Source organism: Falco punctatus (assembly GCF_963210335.1).
Source record: "Falco punctatus genome assembly, chromosome: 5".
Taxonomy (NCBI): domain Eukaryota; kingdom Metazoa; phylum Chordata; class Aves; order Falconiformes; family Falconidae; genus Falco; species Falco punctatus.
This window is the reverse complement of record NC_137584.1, coordinates 64,936,232-64,958,215: the sequence shown is the minus strand read 5'-3', so window position 1 is coordinate 64,958,215 and position 21,984 is coordinate 64,936,232. Positions and strand designations below refer to the sequence as shown.

At 42.6% G+C, this 21,984-nt stretch overlaps 1 protein-coding gene and 1 long non-coding RNA gene across 7 annotated transcripts in view; one reads left to right on the top strand and one right to left on the bottom strand.

Annotated features, from left to right (window-relative positions):
- LOC308064191 overlaps positions 1-21,981 on the top strand; it is a 40,498-nt gene extending 18,517 nt beyond the window's left edge. The window contains exons 2-3 of one of the 4 annotated variants that reach the window (XR_013928280.1): positions 786-3,478; positions 8,449-21,981. This is a non-coding gene — a long non-coding RNA (uncharacterized lncRNA). Of the gene's footprint in view, positions 1-785 lie in introns of all 4 variants that reach the window. The other 3 variants (XR_013928281.1, XR_013928282.1, XR_013928283.1) reach the window with 3 other exon arrangements.
- Positions 1-21,984, bottom strand: part of FYN (FYN proto-oncogene, Src family tyrosine kinase) — a 142,726-nt gene that overhangs the window by 58,986 nt on the left and 61,756 nt on the right. Inside the window, exon 1 of one of the 3 annotated variants that reach the window (XM_080388197.1) lies at positions 759-854. The exons of the other annotated variants lie outside the window; for them this stretch is intronic. The gene's annotated coding sequence lies outside the window, so the exon portion shown is untranslated. Of the gene's footprint in view, positions 1-758; positions 855-21,984 lie in introns of those variants that run through there. 3 annotated transcript variants of the gene reach the window in all.

Sequence of the window (21,984 nt, the reverse complement as noted above, 5' to 3'; positions counted from 1 at the left end):
CTGAAGTATCATTTGTATGTATACACAGCATTTCATTTATAGCTTAAATTTACATGACCTGTATATATAATTGGCTCTTTGCATATAACGTGCATAAAAACATCTGTTCTCTGGAAGTTATTAATTTTAAAGGAACAGTATAATTCTGTCCTTCATGGCCTTATAGTACATTCAAAACAGTTCCTATCGTAAGTTTTCTCACCTTAAAGCAAACTGTTCTTCTTCCCTTTCTCTCATTCTTCTAAAATTCAGAAGACTGCATGGATCTACTTTCAATATGATTGTCAAGATGAAACCTTCCTGTCTTGCTATGCACTTAAATGCCCAAGCTCCAGCAACTTTGAGGCAGCATAGTTTGATGTCAGAGAACATTGAGGCAATGCTGATTTTTCTGCACAGGGACGGCAAGAATAGAAGCTGGGGATATTTTTTCCACGGGAAAGATGAATTATGGTAGGAAAACAGGTCAGGCAAGCCATGATGACTATCCTGAGAATAAAAGATCAAGCTAAAGATTTTCTTCTCTACCTGGTCACTGTTGCTCCTGAAATAACTTCTGTACGAAAGGAAGAGAGAAAAAAACCCACACATCAATGGTACAGCTTTTCAGAACTCATAAGGGAAAATACCAGGGTTGAATGTGGCTGGTGCCTCAACTTTATATAATGAAAACAGAACAAAGAAACAGATCCGAACCTCATTGCCTCCTCCCTCTTTTACCTCCTCTCCTAAGAAAGGCTTCCACCTCTGCTACTCACAATTTTCCTTTGCTCCCATTCCTCTAGCTCCCCATCAGTTCATGCAGACAGATTGTCTGTGGTGGTATCATGCAAAAACCAGATGAGATCCTCAAGGCTTCCCCTTTCTGTGTGCCTAGAGCACTTCCAAGAAGAGAAAAACTTGTGAAGAAATAGATTCTCACTTCCCTTTTCTGCAGCTACTTGTGGGGGTCACTCTACCACAATGAAAGTCTGCATCTGTGATCTGACCACTATGAAGAGACAGATAAAAAGTACCATTTTGCATGTCCATAAGAAGCACGGTCTCTGAGAGAAAAGTGATGATGTGTTGCAGCCACTGGAATTGATATAGAACATCAAACCACTCTTACACAAAGAAAAAACAGACTTTTTTCCTTCTTCATCTACCACACTTCATGTGGCCTGTTCCCAAAATGTGGCCACAAAGTGTGGTCCACAGTCTGGCTGATCATTAGAGACTGCAGAACCTTTTCAGCTATGTTGGGACCTGCATAAATATTGCAGTTTTCAGGGAATAAGGGTTTTAAGACCACCAATCATCAGGAATTATCAAAGACTTTAGTCCCTAGAGTGTCTCGTGTCCTGCTCCTTGAGTAACCATCCAGAAAGAAGAATGGAATTTCTTCTCCAGAGAGTCAGAGGACAAAGGCTGGTCAAAAATAAAACAATGTCCTAAGGAAGTCCTTGAATTTCTCATGATCTTGTGGTTTATTTTTTAAAGCATTTGTCAAGATGCAGAAGTATGGTTGAAACATTTTTCTAATACTAGGAATGAGAAGAAGGCTTAACCAAAACTTAACAGAAATTACTATCTACCTTGACTCCTGTAAGGTCTTTGACACAGTCCCATACAACATCCTTGCCTCTAAATTGGAGCTATATTGATTTGAAGGATGGACTATTTGATGGATAAGGAATTGGCTGGATGGCCATATCCAAAGAGTGCAGTCAATGGCTGGATCTCCAAATGGAGATCAATAACAAGTGGTGTCCCTCAGGGGTCCATACTGGGAGCAGTACCATTCAATACCTTTATTAATGGCATAGGCATTGGGATTGAGTGCACCCTCAGCAAGTTCATGGATGACACCAAGCTGAGTGGTGCAGCTGATGCACTTGAGGGAAGGGATGCCATTCAGAGGGACTTCCACAGGCTTGATAAGTGGGCCTCTATGAACCTCATAAAGTTCAACAAGGCCAAGTGCAAGGTCCTGCACTTGGCCCAGGGCAATCACTGGTATCTGTACAGACTAGGAGATGAAGGAACAGAGAGCAGCCCTGTAGAGAAGGACTTGAGGGTACTGGTGGATGAAAAATTGGACATGAGCCAGCAATGTGTGCTTGTAGCCCAGAAAGGCAATTGTACCCTGGGCTATATAAGAAGTGTCGCCAGCAGGTCGAGGAAGGTGACTCTCCTCCTCTACTCTGCTCTCGTGAGACCCCCACCTGGTGTACTGCATTCAGTTCTGGGGTCCCCAGTACAAAACCTTGGACCTGTTGGAGTGGGTCCAGAGTAGGGTCATGAAATGATCAGAGGGCTGGAGCAACTCCCCTATGAAGACAGGCTGAGACAGTTGGGGTTTTCCAGTTTGGAGAAGAGAAGGCTCTAGAGAGAATTTATTGCAGCCTTCCAATACTTAAAAGGGGGCTTATAAGAAAGGTGGAGACTGTTTACCAGGGCCTGTAGTGACAGGACAAAGGGCAACAGTTTTAAACTGAAAAAGGGTGGATTTAGTTTAGACTAGGAAGGAACATTTTATGATGAGGGTGGTGAGACACTGGAACAGGTTGCCCAGAGAAGTTGCAGATGTCCCATTGCTGGAAATGTTTAAAGTCAGGTTGGATGGAGCTTTGAGTAACCTGGTCTAGTGGAAGATGTCCCTGCCCAGGGTAGGAGTGTTGGACTAGATGATCTTTAAAGGTCCTCCCAACCCAAACCATTCTATGATTGATGATTCTGGTTTTAAATCAGATTCCCACCTCTGTGGCTGCTACCACAGCACAGAGATGGTGCAGTTCGTTCAGCTGGGACTTAATGGTGCTGTAAGACAACTTGTGGGATAGGGTTACAAACCCGTATTACTGTCAACAGAGATAAATAAAGCACCTACACTCCAGGAATAAGGCGTATGAAAAAGACAGGATCAGATACACACATGATTTTTTCTAAATGCACTAGACGATGCGAAACAAAAAGCAAGAACCAAATGCACCCATATCTTTACATTGCCATTTGTATGAAGAGTCAAAGTTTATTATTTCTTCCATACTGCAAAGCTACAGTTGTTATGACAATCACAGCAGTTACTATTGTAGTTCACGCTCACTATCTTTTCAGAGCACGAGACATCTGATCATCTGCAGGCTTTGAACACTTCCCTCTAAACATGCCTGTCTAATATGACTCCAGTTTTCAGTGACAGTAGGTTATCAGTTGTTCGGCTACTGCAGGCTGTTACAATATTTTTACAACAGGAAATGTGTATTCCGTACCTAAGGAGACTAAACTTACAAGAAATAATGCAGGAAAGTGATCTAATTTCTATTCTGCTTCCTTCCTTCTGCAGTGTGCTGCATTGAGATGTTTGTTCCAATACACAGATATTAGTTCAAGGCCAAGATTTTATTTACCCTGATTCTACAAAAAAAAAAAAAAAAAGCCTGCAGCTGAACTGCAATTCAAACACCTTAAGTTATTGTACTGCATTCACATTCATGTAAGTGATTTAGGTAAGTGGGCTTAAAATTTCTCTTTTCAAGGTTATTGAGCCTGTCTTATCTGTGGCTGGATATTTGTCTGTCAATGCAATAGTTTTAAAACTCCTGTGAACTGAGAATACTTCCCGAAGATACAAGCAGTATATCAGGCAGGGAGTGTGAATTTTGAAGGGTCTTTGTTGTGGTCCTGAACCTCAGTATTGCAGTTTGTAAGAAAATGGCCACTGCGCCGCATTTAGGGAAACAGCACAACACCTTCATGAAGCCCTGCACCCACCCATGGATGTTACCCAGCTACCACTGCTGAACAAAGACTGACTGCTATGCTTCATTTCTCCGCTTTTGCAAAACCAGTTTTTAATTTAGGAAGTCTGAGGTAGCCTTTTAAGAGGAAACTTTCAAGCATTCTCTTATACTTATCCTGTTTATTACTGGGACTGACAATACAGGTATATAATAAATTATACATTGGCCACATGCAACTGCCTCCTGTCTGCAAGCTAAAAGCTGGCAAGAGATTCTATACCACTACAGGGCCAAATCTGCACCAGGCAGATTGCTGAATTTGGGGGAGTTTTGAGCACCAGTGGATTCGCAAGCCGACTAGTCAGTGCTGACTGCTCATTGCCAAAGCTCTTGGGAAGGGATAAACAGAGAGGTCAGGAAGGGATAGCAGTCTGAACTGGATTGCACAGCTGTAGAAATAACATTTAGAGTTCATCTGTTCTCTATCTTCCATGTTAGAATTAAATTACCATTAAAAACCATGAAACCCCTCCCCACTATATAGAATCATAGAATCGTTGAGGTTGGAAAAGACCTTTAAGATTACCGAGTCCAACCATTAACTGAGCATCGCCAAGTCCACCACTAAACCATGCCCCTAAGTGCCACATCTACACATCTTTTAAACACCTCCAGGGATGGTGACTCAACCAGTTTCCCAGGCAGCCTGTTCCAACACCTGACAACCCTTTTGGTGAAGAAATTTTTCCTAATACCCAGTCTAAACCTCCCCTGGCACAACTCGAGGCCCTTTCCTCTTGTCCTATCACTTGTCACTTGGGAGAAGAGATCGACACCCACCTCGCTACATCCTGCATTTTTGGTGAGATGACAGGACTTTTTCATATTTATGTGTTAGAGAGGTAAGGGAGTTAAAAATATGAATAAAATAAAGGGATGCTTCAAAAAGTTATGTTTGATTTGTTTATGATGTCAGTAGTGTACTCTTCTGGCAAGGCCCTATTGAGTCTGAAATGCAGATTTCCCTAAGGCTGGGCTGGAGCGTCTCCTTTTTGTTTGCATTTGGGCACTTAATCATCTTCAGTGAAGATTTTCTTGGGCACGAAAAATGAAGCTACGTGTTTTCTTTTGCATACATTTTTTCTGAGCAGTTTTTCAGATGCCAGCAGCATAAACGTAAGCAAAAGAAAACAGTCCCAACTTTGTCAGCTTCCCAGCACTATATTTTGTATGCTGGTGCTTTTGTTTTCTTGCAAGTTCAGCATTGCCTTAATGGCAGCACCCTGGATTCCCCCTGCCCCCAACAAGTGATACATATTAGTACATCTGTTTTCTCTGTAAAGTCTTTCTGCATTCTTTGCAGGGCACAGGAAGGATGTGGGCTCCTTTTCACATTCAAATGAGGCAAATTAGCCTTTGCCTGGTTCCTACAGTACAATGCTTATTTTACATTTAAGCGTGAGAAAAGGGGAGGAAATAAAACCCAACAGTTAGGTGGGTTACATGTTTCATTTTGGTACAAGCCTCACTTAGCCTTTTGCGAACTGCTTTTCATAGGACATAATTTCAGGATGGGGTTCAAAAGTTTAATCATGTAAAATGACTGGATAGTTTGCTCAAAGAAATAGCAGCCACGGAGATGCATTAAACATGAGAAAAGGATGAAAATGCCAACCTGAATCAGCAGGGCTCAAGCAACCCAGGAGATCCCTGAAGTGCAGTGGCAGTAACTTCGTAACACAGGTGACTGGGCCAACAATGGGAAATGCCGTGCTGGATCTTGTATTTACAAACAAGGATCAGGAGAAGTGCAGGTCAGGGGCAGCATGGACTGCACTGACCGTGAGATAGTGGACAGTCTTCTCCAAAAAGATGTGTCACAACCCCCACAAAGAATAGACTTCGGTTTCTTCAGGGTTTTGCTTAGAAGAATACTGTGGGATACAGGCCTGAAGAAAAAAGGGGTCCAAGAAAGCTGGTTGCTTTTCAAAGATCACCTCCTGCAAGCTCCAGAACGGTTCATCTCAGCATGCAGGCAGTCAAGCACAGGCAGTAGGAGGCCCACATGGATGAACAAGGACTCCTGACTGAACTCAGATGTGAAAGGAAAGTGCACAAGAGATGGAAACAAGGGTCAGAAAAAACAATGCCCACCTGGAGTTGAATCCAGTGAGGGTTGTCAAAAGCAGCAAGAAGGTTTCTACAGGTATATCAGCAGCAAGGAGGGGCTGCTGTTGAATGAGGCATTAGTGGTGTACCCAGAAGCTGATACTGGGGCCAATACTGTTTAACTTCTTCCCTAGTGATCTACATGATGGCAGAGGGTGCATCCTCAGAAGGTTTTGAAAGAGCGGCTGATATCCCAGATGGTTGTGCTGACAATCACAGGTACTTTGACAGGCTGGAAAAATGAGCCAACAGGAACCTCATTAAGTTCAACCATGGGAAATGTCAAGTCCTGAATTTGGGTACACACTGAGGGCTGACCTGCTAGGATGCAGCTCTGCAGGAGAAAAGCTGAGTGTTCCAGTGGACAGCAAGGCAAAGATGAGCCAGCAACGCTCCTTATGGCACAGGTGGCTATCAGCGTCCCGGCCTGCATTAGAAACGGCAGTTCCAGTAGATTGAGGAAGGTGATCCTCCCCCTTTACTCAGCACTAGTAAGACACTTCTGGAGTGCTGGATTCAGTTTGGGGGTCCCTGAAAAATTGAGGCTTCCCAGTACAGAACAGACATGGACTTATTCAAGCAGATCCAGTGAAGGGCCACAAAGACTGTTCAGTTTGGTGCACCCCTCTTACGAGGGAAGCCTGAGAGAGCTGGGATTCTTCAGCCTGCAGAACAGAAGGCTCAGGAGGATCTTACTAATGAGTAGAAATGTCTTGCGGGAGGCAGCAAAGGAGATGAGGCAAGACCTTTCAGTGGTGCTCAGTGACAGCCAACAGGCACAAATTAAAATACAGGAAATGCTGCTTAAACATAAGAAAAAAACCTTTTTTACTGTGAGGGTGTGAAACGCTGGCACAGGTTGCCCAGAGAGGCTGTGGAGTCACCATTGCTGGAGGTACTCAAATCCCAGCTGGACATGATGCTGAGATACCAATTTTAAGCTGACCCTGCTTTGAGCAAAGGGTTGGAATAGATGATCTCCAGAGGCCTTTCCTAGCTCCATCAGCTGGTGATTCTGCCAGGTCACATGTAGACCTGCTGCACTTACTAAAGTCCTCCTCTTGCTCCTTTTAGAAACCAGAGATAAATAAAACAATTCAGTAACATAACAAAAGCACGGTACACACTTTGCAGGGAAATGCCGTGGTTCAAATTCCTGCTTTTTCAGAACCTGTGCTCTAATCCAAGTGGTAAAGCTAAGAGGTCAGATGCAAGAATAAAACAAACAACTGCTTGGTAAACCACAGGCAGTTAGCACTAGGTGGAAATTCAGTGCACATTCTTTACGGTACAGCTTCTTGCACACTTAATGCACGCTACGTGTGAGGTAACATACTCCATATACAGGGAACCATTATGAAGTAGCCGGGTGCTGTAAATTTACACTCAACTTTACTGATGGCAGCCTTCCAGGGTAAACAATCCCTTCGTTCTGTTGACAGTCATGTGCCAGGTTTGACAGGTTTCACCAGGAGATGTGGAAGAAGTTTTGACACACCTCCTAACGCATGGAAGTGCTTTACCGAGCCTGGTTGCCATCCTCATCCATGGTTCTGGGATGTACCAGTCTTGCAGCAACTGATGGGCTGTGTCCTTGGTCTGGGGACCTGCAAGACCCATGGCCCTGTTCTGCTCACAAACTACCCTTTGAAATCAGTTACTTGTTTTTTCTTGGTTCTACCCCTGTTCTGCCCTGAGTCACTGTACAATGACCCCTCTTCTCAGCTTGCAAGAGCACAGCCTTGTCACAGCCTCCCACTCTCTCCCATGAGAGCCCTGAAGCCTGCTCTGGCTGCAACAGGGAGGCCACAGAGGAGCCGCAAGAGCTCCTGCTTCCTCAGAGCTGGCACTGGTTTTCTAGACACCTGGCTGCCCAAAGAACGTAAGCGCCTACTGTTGTTCTCAGCCACCTCTCTCCCCTCCAAAGCCAAGGCATGCACATTGATTAGTCTTGCGGCATACAACACAACAGTGACACCGTTATGTGAGCCCTCCTTCTAGCTCTCCTTAAAACAGCAGTGCAAAGCTCCAGCTCAGAGACCCAGAGTAAAGATAATCTGGTCATCCAGACTTCCCCCAAAGCCTGAGCTTGCTCAGTGTTAGGTTCTGGCTGTCTTCAAGCAGCAAGTGCAATGAGGCTGCTGGATCGGACCCTGATGCCTTTAATGCTGGTTCACTTACAAGTGTTGTGCCAAAGGGGTATGTAGGAGGGGCCTGAACAATTCAGGAAGTTCTCAAAAACAATGTGATTGCAAATATCTTTTAAGCATCCTAGGAACAGTCAGTTTGTCTCTACTGAGGCATCCACAGCACTTCTAATCCATAATTTCCATTGTAGCCTGTTAAAATAATGAGATTTATTATTCCTGTCACATGTCCTTTCCACAGACACTGGGAAGGTATGGGAGAAGGAAAAGAGAACGTTAGTTATCAGTCACCACTTGCCAAGAGTAGACTAGCCACTCAAGAGTTATACATTCACGTATAAATGACTCAAGAGAGTTTAATTTACTCCTTTTCTCCTAGCTCATACTTTTTTCCTCCTGTACTGCAGCCCTTGTTCCCCTGTTGTTCTCGGCCACCACCTGCCTGCAGTGGACAAGATGGAGAGTGGTAAACAGTTCTGGACATTTCCCCTTTCATCGTGAGATTTGATTTGGACTCCCTTTCCCAGACCTCAGAGCATGCCTGATTTCTGGGAGCAGAACAGAGAACAAGAATAGAGCTAATCTTTAGCAACGTGATAAAAATCACTCTCTCACACAGACAACCGGAGAAGGATTTCAAAAGAGCTGTTGTGCCAAGCACCTGATAGCAAAACCTGAAATTGAAGCCAACCCACACCTTCCTGCTCATAGACACAGCTCACTTATTTTCTCCCCAGCAGTCCCTCTCCTCTACTAATTCTACTTGGAACTAAAATTTAATTCACCACCGAGCATACCCTCACACCAAAATGTGTTATGCTTTGAGAGGCCACTGCTTCCACGACAAAAACACAAGCGCTGCCACATTACAAGTGGGGTCACCTCATCTCTCTCTCTCTTTTTTAAAAAAATATAGTTAGTAAAAGCACATTAAGCAATTGGATTGGAGAGATGGGATAGGAGAACAGGACACATGGAGATCTGACAGCTTTGGTGCCATCTAAGACACAGAGGAGTGGGCAGGTGAGCGGAGCAGCTGGGGAGGAAGGGGCAGCAGGAGACGTGGAAGGGGCTAGCAGCCTGCACTCCCAACGCCGAGTGCCAGCTGGCAGCTACATGTTGCTGGTTGCGTGTGGGCTGCGAGTGTAACAGAGGAGATGAGCCTTTAGGGGAGGAGCTGTCTGATAAATCATTAATGAATGAAAACATGAAGTAATCTGTCTGCCTAGGAGGCAGAATCGTCTAATGATGAGGATGATAGACTAGGAAGCCAGAGATGAGGTTCCTATCTCACCCACAAGACCAGCGACACATCAGCTCCTTTTGCTGTGCATAAGAAGATACACCCGCCTCCTTGCTCTGAAGGGCTGCTTTCTGAAAATCAACATGGAAACCCCACGATCTCGGTGAAAACCTGACAATAAAATTTACAGTACCCTTTGTGAAAACTGCACCCCTGGCTTCCCTTTTGTCACTGGCAGCACACAAAGAACCAATACCCCTTTTCAGAGACAGCTTTCACTAAACAGATATTTTTTTTCAAAGCCATAACAAAACCCAGTACGACCTTTAACCAGAGCCAGTGGCATTTAATTTTAAATTGATTAACTACATACACAGTACTAATTACCCATGGGTATTTTTTTAGCAATCAGACTATTGGTTGGAAATGTAAGGGTATGTCTATGTGGGGACAGGGACACTCTGCTTTCTCTGTGCTTTCCGAAATGAAGAGGAAAAAGCTCGAGAAATGATGTTGAAAGGTGCATTTGTGTTTATGGGGATAGCTGCAGGGGCAGCAGACACAGGCAGCCGGAAAGCGATGGGGTTGTCAGGGGAAGGGGCAGGAGCTCAGCATGGTTTCTTTTGCACAAAGACCTAGCAGGATGTGTCAGGCAGTGCAAAATCAATATGGACCCTGCATGAAAAAGTAATCGTCAGCTTTGTACAGTTCTCAGGCTTATTTGGAAAGACCCTCACAAAGGTGATTCTTGATTTCTGTGAATCTTTAAGTGTTCTCTTTCCTCTGCCTTAAAATCCCAGAAAATTCAGAGGTATCATTTAAAAATAATATTATTTTAAAATAAATACAGTCAGGGCTATTATTTTAAAATAAACGCCCAAGAAAGACATGGAACAAATCAACATGAATCCACCTAATGTTGGCACATTTGTGGAGTAAGAGACACAAGTGCTTTATCATTCAATGTACTTAAAACATGATTTTCCAGAGCGAACAATGCGTAGATTGCAGCAGAAGCCATAAATAGAAGACACATATGGCCATGACAGAGACTATGTATACAGAAACTTAACCAAGCACCTGAGCAGATCTGTGGTGTTTAACTGCGTACCTATTTGTGGTGCTGAAGTCCAGTTTAATTATCCTGGCAAAAGCCCCTAAGCCACAACAAGGTTATTATAATTTACCGAAGGACCTGCTCAGGCAATTTTACAAGGAAATTGCCTGTGTCTAATCTAATTGCTAAGAAGTAGCTAAAATTCTGTTAGACCTGGAAGGACCAACAAAGAAACAGGAAGCTCCAAAAGGTTCAAGAAGCTTCACGAGGCTGTTCCTGTAAATCACAGCGGCGGCAATTCGAGGATGAGATCCCTGGAGAGGCTTCCAGTCACAGTCAGACACTGTCTTCCACCCAGAACAAACATAACACAGGTGAGAGGACTTACAGTGCACAAAAGTATAATTTCTCACATACATAAGCCTTCTACTAGTTACTGAATACATATACATAATAAGTGGGTTTGTAAATTATCCACTGATGATGTCATACAGATTTAAATAATCTGCAGTGTCAGTCTCTGCTAATTGCAAACTGTACCTGACACTTTAACAGCCTTTGCAAAAGATTTAACTAGGCTCCATTGAAGAACTGTATTTTTCAAGCTTTTGTTTAATTATAAGATGAGCAACATCTATAAATTTAACAAATGGATTGGGATGGCTTAGATTTTTCCAGACCCTTGTAGGAAAATGGCATGCAACATCAGAAGGAATTACTTCTGTAAATTACAGAAAGTTTAACTGGAGATTGCTGGACATGTTAAGCTACAGTCTAGATTGTTAACCCAGTAAATTCAGCATTACCTGCTGAATAACCACAGAAGTACCTTTAGTGAGTGACTTGCTAGTTTACATCTCCCCAAACTGACCAAGAACAGATTTTTTTGATGGCACCATTGCCAACAGCTACTTTGACACTTCGCGAGGACTGCCATGATTTCAACTTGCATACCGCCTGCCATTTTGCTCATATGTTCTGGGTTTAAAAAAGAAAAGAAAGAAAAAAGAAAAAAAAAGCTCCCTTCACACTCCCCCATTCCACTGACACAGATGAGCCTAGGGCAGATGACCTGGACTCAAACCGGTTAAATACAAGAAAGGGCAAGTAGCGAGCAGACAAAGCAAGCTCCAAGGGGATTTCTCTCAGACTTCCACAGTTTTCCAGTGCTTCAACCAACCCTGACTTGCAAAGCAGATTAAATTTGCTGCTCTCCCTGTCCAATATCATTAGAGAACTGTCCATCAAAGAACATATTTCTACCAGAGCTGGTTATCAACTTGAAGAAACCATACAACTAATTGCCAGCTGTGCCTAGGGTGTCTTCCTCCTCCACCATGGAACTGAAAAGGGTTTGCTATGTTTTTGATGTTTTTTTCTCCTTTTTTTCCTCTTATTATTTTACATAATGAGGAAAGTTCTTGTCTGGGTGACAAGTAGAAGCATCTCCAACACAAAGGAGCCTAAAGCTACACCATAAAGCTCCTGGAATTTCTCTCAGACATAAGAGATCCAAAAGAAAAAGAAGATAGCAATCATGGTAGGTTCAAAAAGAGAAAAAACATTCTGGGGAAAAATACCATGAGAATTGCTGGTTACAGCAGAAGTGAAGCAGCAGAATAATTTGACACAAAAATTCTCTGCACAGCAGCACTCTCACAGCTCCTGCTGAAACAGGATGGTGGCCTGCAATGGTACTGACCTCTCACAGTACTGAGGAAGAGTTCTCTTAGAGACGAAGAGGTGGTTAAAAGTAATGGCTTGGAAATTTTTTATTTCTTTAATCAGGAGTACAACTAAGGAAATATTTGATACAGCAATGGAAATTTCTGATGTTAAGCAACAGAAATATTCAATGCAGCAACTAGAAGTCCCCGTAATACACATGACTTTCACTGATATCTCAAATATATGCCTCAAAGGAAAAACATGATTTTCTTTTGTTTTCTAGAAACTTAAAGGTGCTGTAAAAGGGCTTTTGCAACACCAGAGTAACAGGCCTATGTTTTTTTTCCCCATAAAATTTAAAACTCGGGTCTTACATACATTCACCCAAATCACATATGCATAAAAGCACGGTAAAAGCAGATGCAAGTCTGGGGACCTAAACTGGATGGGAAAAGCAAAGTAACAAAACCAGCCTGAGTGTGAGTTCTTCCTAAAGAACCCTGGCTGTGCACAGCTCGAGTGTTTTAGTCTCTCTGCCTGGAAACAGAGCTCCTTTCTCAGGGCTCTGCCCAACATCCACCTTCTGAAATGTCTTTGGGGTGGGCTGCTTTCTGTGTACCATGCTACACAAGAGCCCTCTGGCACACTGCTGCAAGAGATAGTAGATGAAGGCCGCTACATCTTTTACTTAGCATAAGCCACGTAAAACTGCTTGGGGCAACACAGGAGCCACAGTCAGTGCAAGATTCACTATTGTTGATAATAGTCAATGGCATATTCCACACACATGACCAGACACGTTTCTCCAAATAACTGTTTCTGGATAACACCTACACCACACGCAGAGGATGACACACACGTGGAAGGCGCATGCTGCACTAACACAGTATGATGAATACTTTAGTATCAACATGCGAGAATTCTGTTTTACGCTAGCAATGCAGCTTGCATCTTCATCGTGCTCTTACTTCCTTGGAGTAAGCAAAAGGCTGCTGCAAGCAGACCCTTAATTCAGCACAAGCTTTCCTTCTGCTTTGTCAGCTTTGTATAGTGCTCTCTCCCTCTCTCATCTGAAACACTTGGTTTATAAACCGTCTAATCCAAAAAAGAAAATGAAGACACATACTGTCATTTACAACTGTGCATGCTAATCCCCCAACAACATCTAATGACCTGCAGGAAAGCTGGTGGTTAGACTCAACCTAAGCCTCCCTGATTAATTACAGCCAGTTAGAGTGCAAAACTCAAGAGCAAAACATTTAAAAAAACAAATGGAATGATACTGGGCTCCTACAAAGGCATTTAGCAGATACCAAAATGGTCATAAAGAATATCTTAAAAATAGGACTGTGGATGTTGCATAGTCTCCCCAGCCAAAAAATATGCCACTTCACTCATATACAAATTTGTTTCACTGTGTTTTGCCACATTTGGCATAATTACCGTGGCAGAAAACAATGAGAAGTCTACAGCGCCTATCAGCTGTCAGTCTCTATGCTTTCTATATGCTACAGATGTATTTGGAGATATCCTGCTTTATAGATAAAGCAGAATTTCATGTAACGGGTCTTCCATCAGCCTCTGTCTTACAAGAATAAAGACATGCAGTGGCCTAAATATTTCTCATCAAAGGATGTAAATGGAAAGAAATGGGGGGGGAAAAGGGGATTATGTTTGATAGTAAATGGCATGCAGAGAGACACTAATGGCCTAATATTGCAGAATTAGCGGAGGGGTGGGTGGGGTGGGGTGTGTGTGGACAAAAACTCCTAAGCGTCATGCACAACCAACAAATAGCACAGCAAAATGAGCACTTTCCTAAACTGATGATTCGGTCCCAGTTACAGCTAAGCAGACTCAGTACCCATCACAGCAGTGGGTGCAGGTGCACCGATGCAGTGACTAGCTTTAAGCGTACTGTACTGTAATCTGGTATAAGTTCCCACTGAACAAAAGATGAACTTGTAACTTTTGGTAAGCAGCAAAAGAGGACAAGAAGTGATCTGAAATGCTGTTTCCAAAGCGTGCGGTTGAAGTTTCTTTCCACAGTCTTCTTTCTAACTAGCATCTTAAATGCATGAATGGGAAGGCTTATTAACCAGGGACCAAAGCAGTTAATATTTCAGACCACATCCAAGATTTAAGCATATTTTTAATAAATTTACAAAACATCTAAAAAGTGTCATGCTATTTCTATTTTTATCCTACTGCATGTAAAGCCGCTTGCTTCTTTTATCATGATTTTTGCACAAGGTAAGAAATGCAGTTTGATTTAAAAAAAAAAGTTTGATTAAAAAAAAAAGCAAAATTTAGGTCAGTAAATCAATAGTCTGAAAGGTTGCTGCAGGATTAGAGACCGCCTTGTAAGACTAGAAAGGCAGGATTCTCAGCACTTCAAAACTCAGCATTCAAAACCCTAGCAGACTGATCTAGTAGATTTTATATTTTTCACTACTGCTGTTGTATGACATGATCAAGGATGCACACAATCTTCAAGGCTTTTCAGGCTTTTGCCAGAGGGAAAATTTCATGGCAGACTTCTTCCCGCCTTCTAATACTAAAAGGGCTAGGCAGGAATGACATTTACACAGTTGAATCTTTTATTATTTTCCCTTCCTTAAAAACAGAAGGACCAATATGACTTGCTATATTAGATATATTTCCACAGGTGGGCAGAGAACAGGTAATAAGGTCAGAATTGCAAATCACTATTTATTAGAAGGCTGTATAAACCTCTATTACCTCAGGTTTTCAGGGTGATACCTTCAGCGTGAACACAAACTTCTCAAATTTAAGCTCACTGGATATTTTCTACAAATCACCATCAGTGGTTTCCCTGATAACATGTCTTGGGAAGAGCTGACTCTTTAGACCAGTGCAGGCTGTGTGGGACTCCTTGGAGCCCATGAATACTGTTCACCGTTGCTAGCAGGGCTGCTGCAGGATAATGCAGAGTGCTCCCTGACAGAACTTTCCACCTCAGCTGATGGAGAGTGACAAGTCAAGCAGGAATCTCCTCCACCACTGAGCACTGGCCTTCAAGACCCGCCCATCTTTATTTTTTATTTTGAAACGGGGTATTGTGGTGCGGCACTGCAGGCATTCTCAAAACACACACTACACATGATCTTCACACTAGTTTCTGTTCTTGGTTTTTCTGGATTGCATCCCAGGCTTTCTTTTATCTTTAAGCTTAGCAAACTGATTAATATAAATAACTCAATGTCCAAAAATATTCAGCTTTCGTAATCTGCAGTGAAATCTCTCCTCTTTTTCATCCTCCTTTATATGCAGTTTCATTATGTTCGTGCCAGATGAGCATTTAAGCAAGAGGGAGACGTAATGAGAGATGAAGAACTAAAGCAGTGTGCTTATGCTATGAGGTGGAAACAGATACTTGTGCCTAGAGATCCTTACTAAACTGTTACTGAAGCGGTAACTTGCCTACATGCAAAGTATTTAGTGCCCAATATAAAGTTTCACAAAAGGCACAGGGAAATCTCCTAAACAAATCCAGTAATTAAATCTTCTTCATACCGCAGCATCCTATATCACACACACATGCATTCTGTCCTCCATTTAGTTTCAGCAGCCTCTGCTGTGCTTGGCTGATAAAATAATCTCCCAAATGATTGTAGCTCTAAAATCTATTAAATCCATAAAGTATTGATGAGGCAGAATTAATGTCGTGAGAATTACATTAACTGCCTCCCTCCCCCTGTATTTCATAAAAGAAACTCTAGAAGTAAAGCAGCGCTGTGGCTTTACTACAAAATACAGCACACTCAGGTCAGGCAAATCTACATCCATCCACACACCTTTAACTCTAACTCTAGATGTATTTATCACTACAATATGTATTCATTTAGTAGCAGCCTTATCCATAGAAATGGCCTTATCTGATGCCCAGAAGTCACACTCGCTATTCTTTTTAATCTCAAGTATGATCCGTGTCTTACACGCAGCGCCTCATGCAAACCAGGCACAGGGTAAGAGCCCTGCCTCCCTCTGCAGCGCTCCTCACCCCCTGCACTGCAGGGATCCTCAGCTGCGGGTTGAGAGCATTACCTACTAAGACCCTGTTGCTGCCTGATTATAAACTTGGCACAAACAGTCCTGAATTTGGCAATATTCTCCACGCTGGATGTTTGCTGGGAGATTTTTTTTTTTCCCCCTTGCTTTGTTGCTGTTTTGGATTTTTGGCATGATGTCAGCCAAAATTTTCCAAGCTAATTCTGAAACAAGACATGGGAAACCAGAGTGATTTGTTCATGTAAAAAGCTTCTGGTCATCCCTTGAACAGCTTGAAAGGTTTTGTGATTTGGACCATGAACTTGCAAGGTGTCAGGGCAAAATCTTTGTATTTTGATCTCTGCAGAAAAGTCCCAAACATGACTAAATTACTAACCTCTGAAAAAATAAATCTCCGCTTGCATGAGCTCACTAAGGAGGTGACGCTTCCTAGCAACTACATTCCCTGGAGATCCCACCTACAATGCCCCAGGATCCCGCTACCAGCTGGGTGGGATCTGCCTGCTCCAAGCTGCACTTCCACTTCAATATTAAATGATCAGAGCTGGATGTGAAACCAGGTGCAAGGCTGTTCTGTATCTAAATCTGAACTCATAATGGGTTGTGTGGTAGTGGCCCCTGCAGTGTATCACACAGCTATTTTAATTCAGTTCTCTAGAGGGGGAGGAAGAGGAACAGAAGGTATTAGAACATGCCAGTGTGATGGAACAGGAGTTTTTGTATCAACTGCACCGATGGACATACAGAAAAAAAGCAAAGTTGACGTAACACTCCCTAAAGCAACATCTGAATTTTCAAATTTAATGCTTTTCTTTCAACAGAGCACTGGGAGGGATTGTTATCTAGATTTAAAAAAGCCCCAAAATTTTACCACTTTCAGAATTCTGTCATGGGTCTTCAAGCTGCTCTAATGTCATGATCCATTGCAAACATCTGTGCCATTAAGCAAGCTAAGAAAGCTGGGAGGTATAGCTGCATGTAGTGCTCTACTCCATCTGCTGTCTCAACTGTCCTTTCCTATTTCTTCTCCAGCAGCTACGGCAAGAAGGACATCCGGATGGATGGCCCACAGACTAGCTCTCTTTTGCAGAACAATTCCAACAACTGGATCACCTCAACCTCACGGGGAAAAAAAAGAAGAAAAAGTAAAAGCTATATTAAATATATTACCGATGAGATGCAGGAAAACACTTGGGAAAAGAACAAGAGACTGAGACACAAAGATCTCTTCCACAGGAGACTGGAACATAACTGCCCTGCGTAGGGTTATCTGATTTAATACCCTGAACACATGTATAACAATGCCTCACATGTCTTTAAGAGAGCAGACTAAATCCGACCTGGCTGGAACTGGAGACATGCAGGGGCAGGGGACAGACCGCATTCTTTAGAAATCTTACAGACCAGATTTAACATTTACCACACCCAGCAGCACCAACGTGCACATCTTTCATGCAGACTAGACTGGAAGAAAAGAAACAGACAAAAATGGAAGAAATTACAAGCATAGCATAGCAAATCTTGGTAAACCCCCAGATATTTAAACATGCTCAAGCATTTACACACACTTTCCTTCCTAAGGATGCATGATATTCTTCATACCATAGGAAGAGATAATGAAGATATGCAACAGAAGCACACTATGAGGTGCATCAGTGCCCAAATTAATGACTCTGGAAAACTAAAAGCTACTAGGAAAAGGACGAAAATGCACCAGGTCAGCCCTAATTACAGAGAACAGCTAATGATTCTGGCATAGCCTCTTGGAGGCATGGCAGAACACCGGTAATATCAAGCAAAAGTTACAGTGGGTTATTTTGCAGTGAGAGAACACATACCAATCTCCTTACAGATAATACACAGTTGCTTTATAATACTCTGTGTCAGAAACCTGACAAGTGTGAATAATCACCAAGAGAAATTCAACAGCATTTTTGGTAGACATCAAGGATGTAAATAATTGTATCATAGAAATCGGACACCCATGAATGCATAGAGCATCACAGTCTTTCTAAAGGCAAACAAATTTAATATGCACAGATACTTAAAATATGTTTTTATATAATTTCTTAAGTCAAAGCAAGCACTACCTGCTAATGCTTTTGTTTAAAAAAAAAGAGAGAAGAAAAATTTTACTGTCCTTGATGGGAAAAACACCCACAACAAAATACTAGATGAGTGTCTTAGCAGCTGAAATCCAAATTTGCCACAATATATCTGAGCAACTAGAAATAGCTGAAACCATAGTTTAAGTTGTGCAGTTGCTTCTAATCTTCAGAGAAGTATGCAGATGAAGCGTAGCATCTCAGATTTCAGCTGAAACATCAAAAAGCCCCGAACTTGGGGAGGTATCCCTGCCCAAACTCAGAGTGAAAAGAGCACTGGACTTCCAGCCCCTGAGGTATACATTCAGCTTCAAGGCCTGTGTTTGAAGCATTCACAGCTTTCCTGGGAAGAAGAAATCTATAGGAAAAGGATGAGTACACAGTGGGACAACTGACACAGGAAGATGCAGGTCAGGTTTACGATACAGCAACCCTTCTATTCGCTTCACGGCTCGATCCTCCTCTGGTCTCGATGGCTGTAACCAGCTACAGGGTCTAGACGGACAGGAACAGAACATCATGCTGTACAGCGCAAGTCATGCTTACAAATATAAAAAACTCTTACAAAAGGCAGGAGTTTTGAGGGGAGTCTGGACTGGCAAAGAGCAGCCTGACTAGGGAAAAAAATAAACCACAGATGACCCCAAGGTTTTCTGTCCTACATCGGCCATGCTTCCTGAGACTCCCTGCAGTCACGTAAGTATTTGATGTGGAGGGATGGCTGTTCCATGACCACCTGCCAAACACTGTGCTCAGCACAAGAAGGTCAAACCTGTAGTGCCATGCAAATATCTGCTCTGACACCCACAAGGCTGCTTTACAGAAATCTCATCAAAAGAGGTTTCTTCTTACACTGCTCAGAAAGATACCATCAGCTTAGCTGAGGGAGTTTTAAATTCAGCCAAGACTTCCCTCCCAGCATTCAAGTATACTTCTCAAATCAGCTCCTAAATCCATTATGAATTTTTGATCTGGAGGCTGCATGACCTTTTCTAGGACTGTGATACAAGACGAATAAATAACTGCTGAGCCTCTGAGCTCAGCTGCTATGTCAAGATAAATTCAAAACATTCTCTTGATGTCCAGTCCTTCTTGGATTCAGTGGGTTAGGGACAGAGACTGGGCAAAACTGTTTCCTTGTCTTATTTTTTTTTTTTAATTATTTTTGAACTCTCTGGGAATTTGGAATGTCATAGGCAAACCTACAGTGGTGTCAAAGATATTTCAGAGATCCTCACAGATGACAAACTCAAGGTTCCTGACTATTCTACCTCAAAATAAGACTCTGCAAACAGTTTGAAGTGGAAAGAGGGGGAGGAACAGCTGTGAAAACAAGCAAAATTTTCAGTCTGTTTACATACTACAATGGCTCCAGAAAAACATTATCAAATCCTGGGGCAAAATCCTGGAGCACGGAGTGGTATAAACCCAGCTCTAGACTCACTTTAAGAAATTCCAGGACGCTGACAATCCAGCAGTGAGAAGTGTCTCTTTTCATTGGCTTCTATCTCTAAGGAAGTCAGCAAAAGAGGTGGCTTTCAGCAGCATCAGTTTGTCAGCTAACCTCCCACGTTTTGAGATCCAACCAAGTCAAGCAGCCATTCTCTCTAAGTCTGAACATGAACTATAGGTTGAGAAACATCATCCAAGTAGAACCTCTGTGAACCAGATCAGTTTTTTTTCCCCCACTAACAAGTATACTACGTCTGTGTGACACCACATTTTCTTGGAGCCACAAGCAGCAGCTTCCCTATTTTGGGGTCTTCTCCAAGTCTCTTTTCCCACAGGCAGAGAAGATGCAAAGTCCGCACTGATCGACAGGGAGCAACAACACCGAGAAGCAACAAGGAAGCACTTTTTTACTCTGAGGGTGGTTAGACATGGGAATAGGTGCCCAGAGAGGCTGTAGAGGTTCCAGGCAGCTGAATTTTGAAAATCAAGGCCCTGACCTAATAGGACCTGTTTCAAGGGGGGCTTTGGACAAGATGACATCTGGCAGTTTCTTCCAACCAAAATTATTCTATGATTCTAAGAAACATGCTGCTTCTGTCTCTTTCCTCTTGCTGCTCTTGAACTATGCTCTTTTATTAAGGCTAACCATGGCTGTTCTGACCTGTTCTATCTTTGAAGGGAAATTAAAACACAGGAATTTGACTACCAGGTCCGCTGATAAAACTTTTTTTCCTTGGTGTTTTACGGCATCACTATTTCTGAATTACAACTCTACTCCTTGACCTGTTAGCATCATAGCTTTGTCACACCCCACACAAAGATCAGCCAACCTATAAGGAAACTTAGTTACTACCACTAAAAAGAAAACCAGATATAGATCCCATCCTCTTCTGTAGTAACAGAAGTCAGCATAAAATCACATGGACTAATGAGCTCATGCTCTGGTTTGTGGCTTATGTTTGGCCCCACAACTAAAGTCTAGTTGAATAATTATTGTTCGTGTTTCCCAGTATATGGATATAGGTGCAAGCTTACAACATGCACAATTGTCAGAAAAGCCAAGCTGAAGACAGAAAAATGCTTAGAAGAATGAGCTGCAGTAGGGTTCAATCAGGTATTGTTGTACAGCACTTTTCATGCATTTGGCCAACTTTGTAAAAATACCATCTTGGTTATCTTTTCTTATCTCTAAGAGTATACATTCTTCAAAAGGCTAAGTGATCTATATTTAAACATCTGCTAGCTAATCCAGATCTTTCTGTATGATGTAACAACATCTGGTTTTTTAAATGGCAGAAAAGAACAAGTGTTCTCACAGAGTCAGTCTTTGATTTTCAGTTTTCTACCCTGCAGGCTATCCGACTCTGAAGTCTTCTGCCATTGGAGAATAAGCCAGTTTTCATCTGCAATTTGCACATGCTGGCTGAAGAAAAAATACAAGTCCAATACTCTGCTTGGCCAAGGGAAAGAAGGAACACAATCTTCTGCTGGCATTTTTTTCCCCAAGGGTGATGGTGGTCAACTGGCACTAGCCAGAACTGTATATATGGACAGTTTCCTAGAGGGAAAAGCAAGATGAGCCTGCAAACTGCTCGAGATCTGCTGCTTTTTTTTCAGGTTGGAAGAGTTTTCTCTGGATTTTCTCCCTCTAGTTGGGGCATGTCGCTAATTACCTCCCATTCTTCTCTGCCTCCTCCTCACAGTGGCACAGCTTAGCAGCACAGACACATCACATGCCATATTCCCACAGCCCTGTAGGACCAGAAATCTGTAGGAAGCTGGTGCCTCTGCAAGTATTACATACAGTACATCCAGAGAAGCAGTAAAGCTTGTCACGTGGGATGGAAAAGAGGAATAGGAAAACTGGTATAGCACACAGAACATTAACTACCTCCTTATCTCAGGCATAAGCAAATCATCCCATGAGGCAAGTGTGCCAGTCAGACATCCTGGGAAAGGATGGGAAGATTTCAGTGACTGGGCACTCCCACCACTTTGGGAGGTATACGCTACCTCTACATGATCTTTGCTCCTGATTTTTTTATACCACTAGCATGCTCTTTTGTTCCCCTTGTTTTTAAATTAGTCTTTTGTGTTTCTTCTGTTCTAGGTTTTAGCCCAGTCTTCGGGAGAATATAGCAGCTACAAACACAACGAGCAGATGCCACCCAAGCAAATGAAACTACATTCCTCGCCCTGAGGCCTAGCATGGTGTTCTCTGTCAGTGCTTCTCATACTGCGAGTCACCATACCAGAGGAAAAAACACACATCTAATCAACTGTGTCTCTGTATTTCCCATCAGCTAGAAAAATTAAAACTGAAAAAAGCTAAAACAATCTTTCTGAAATTCCCATTGAAAACCAAAATTGATAAAGACAGCACAAC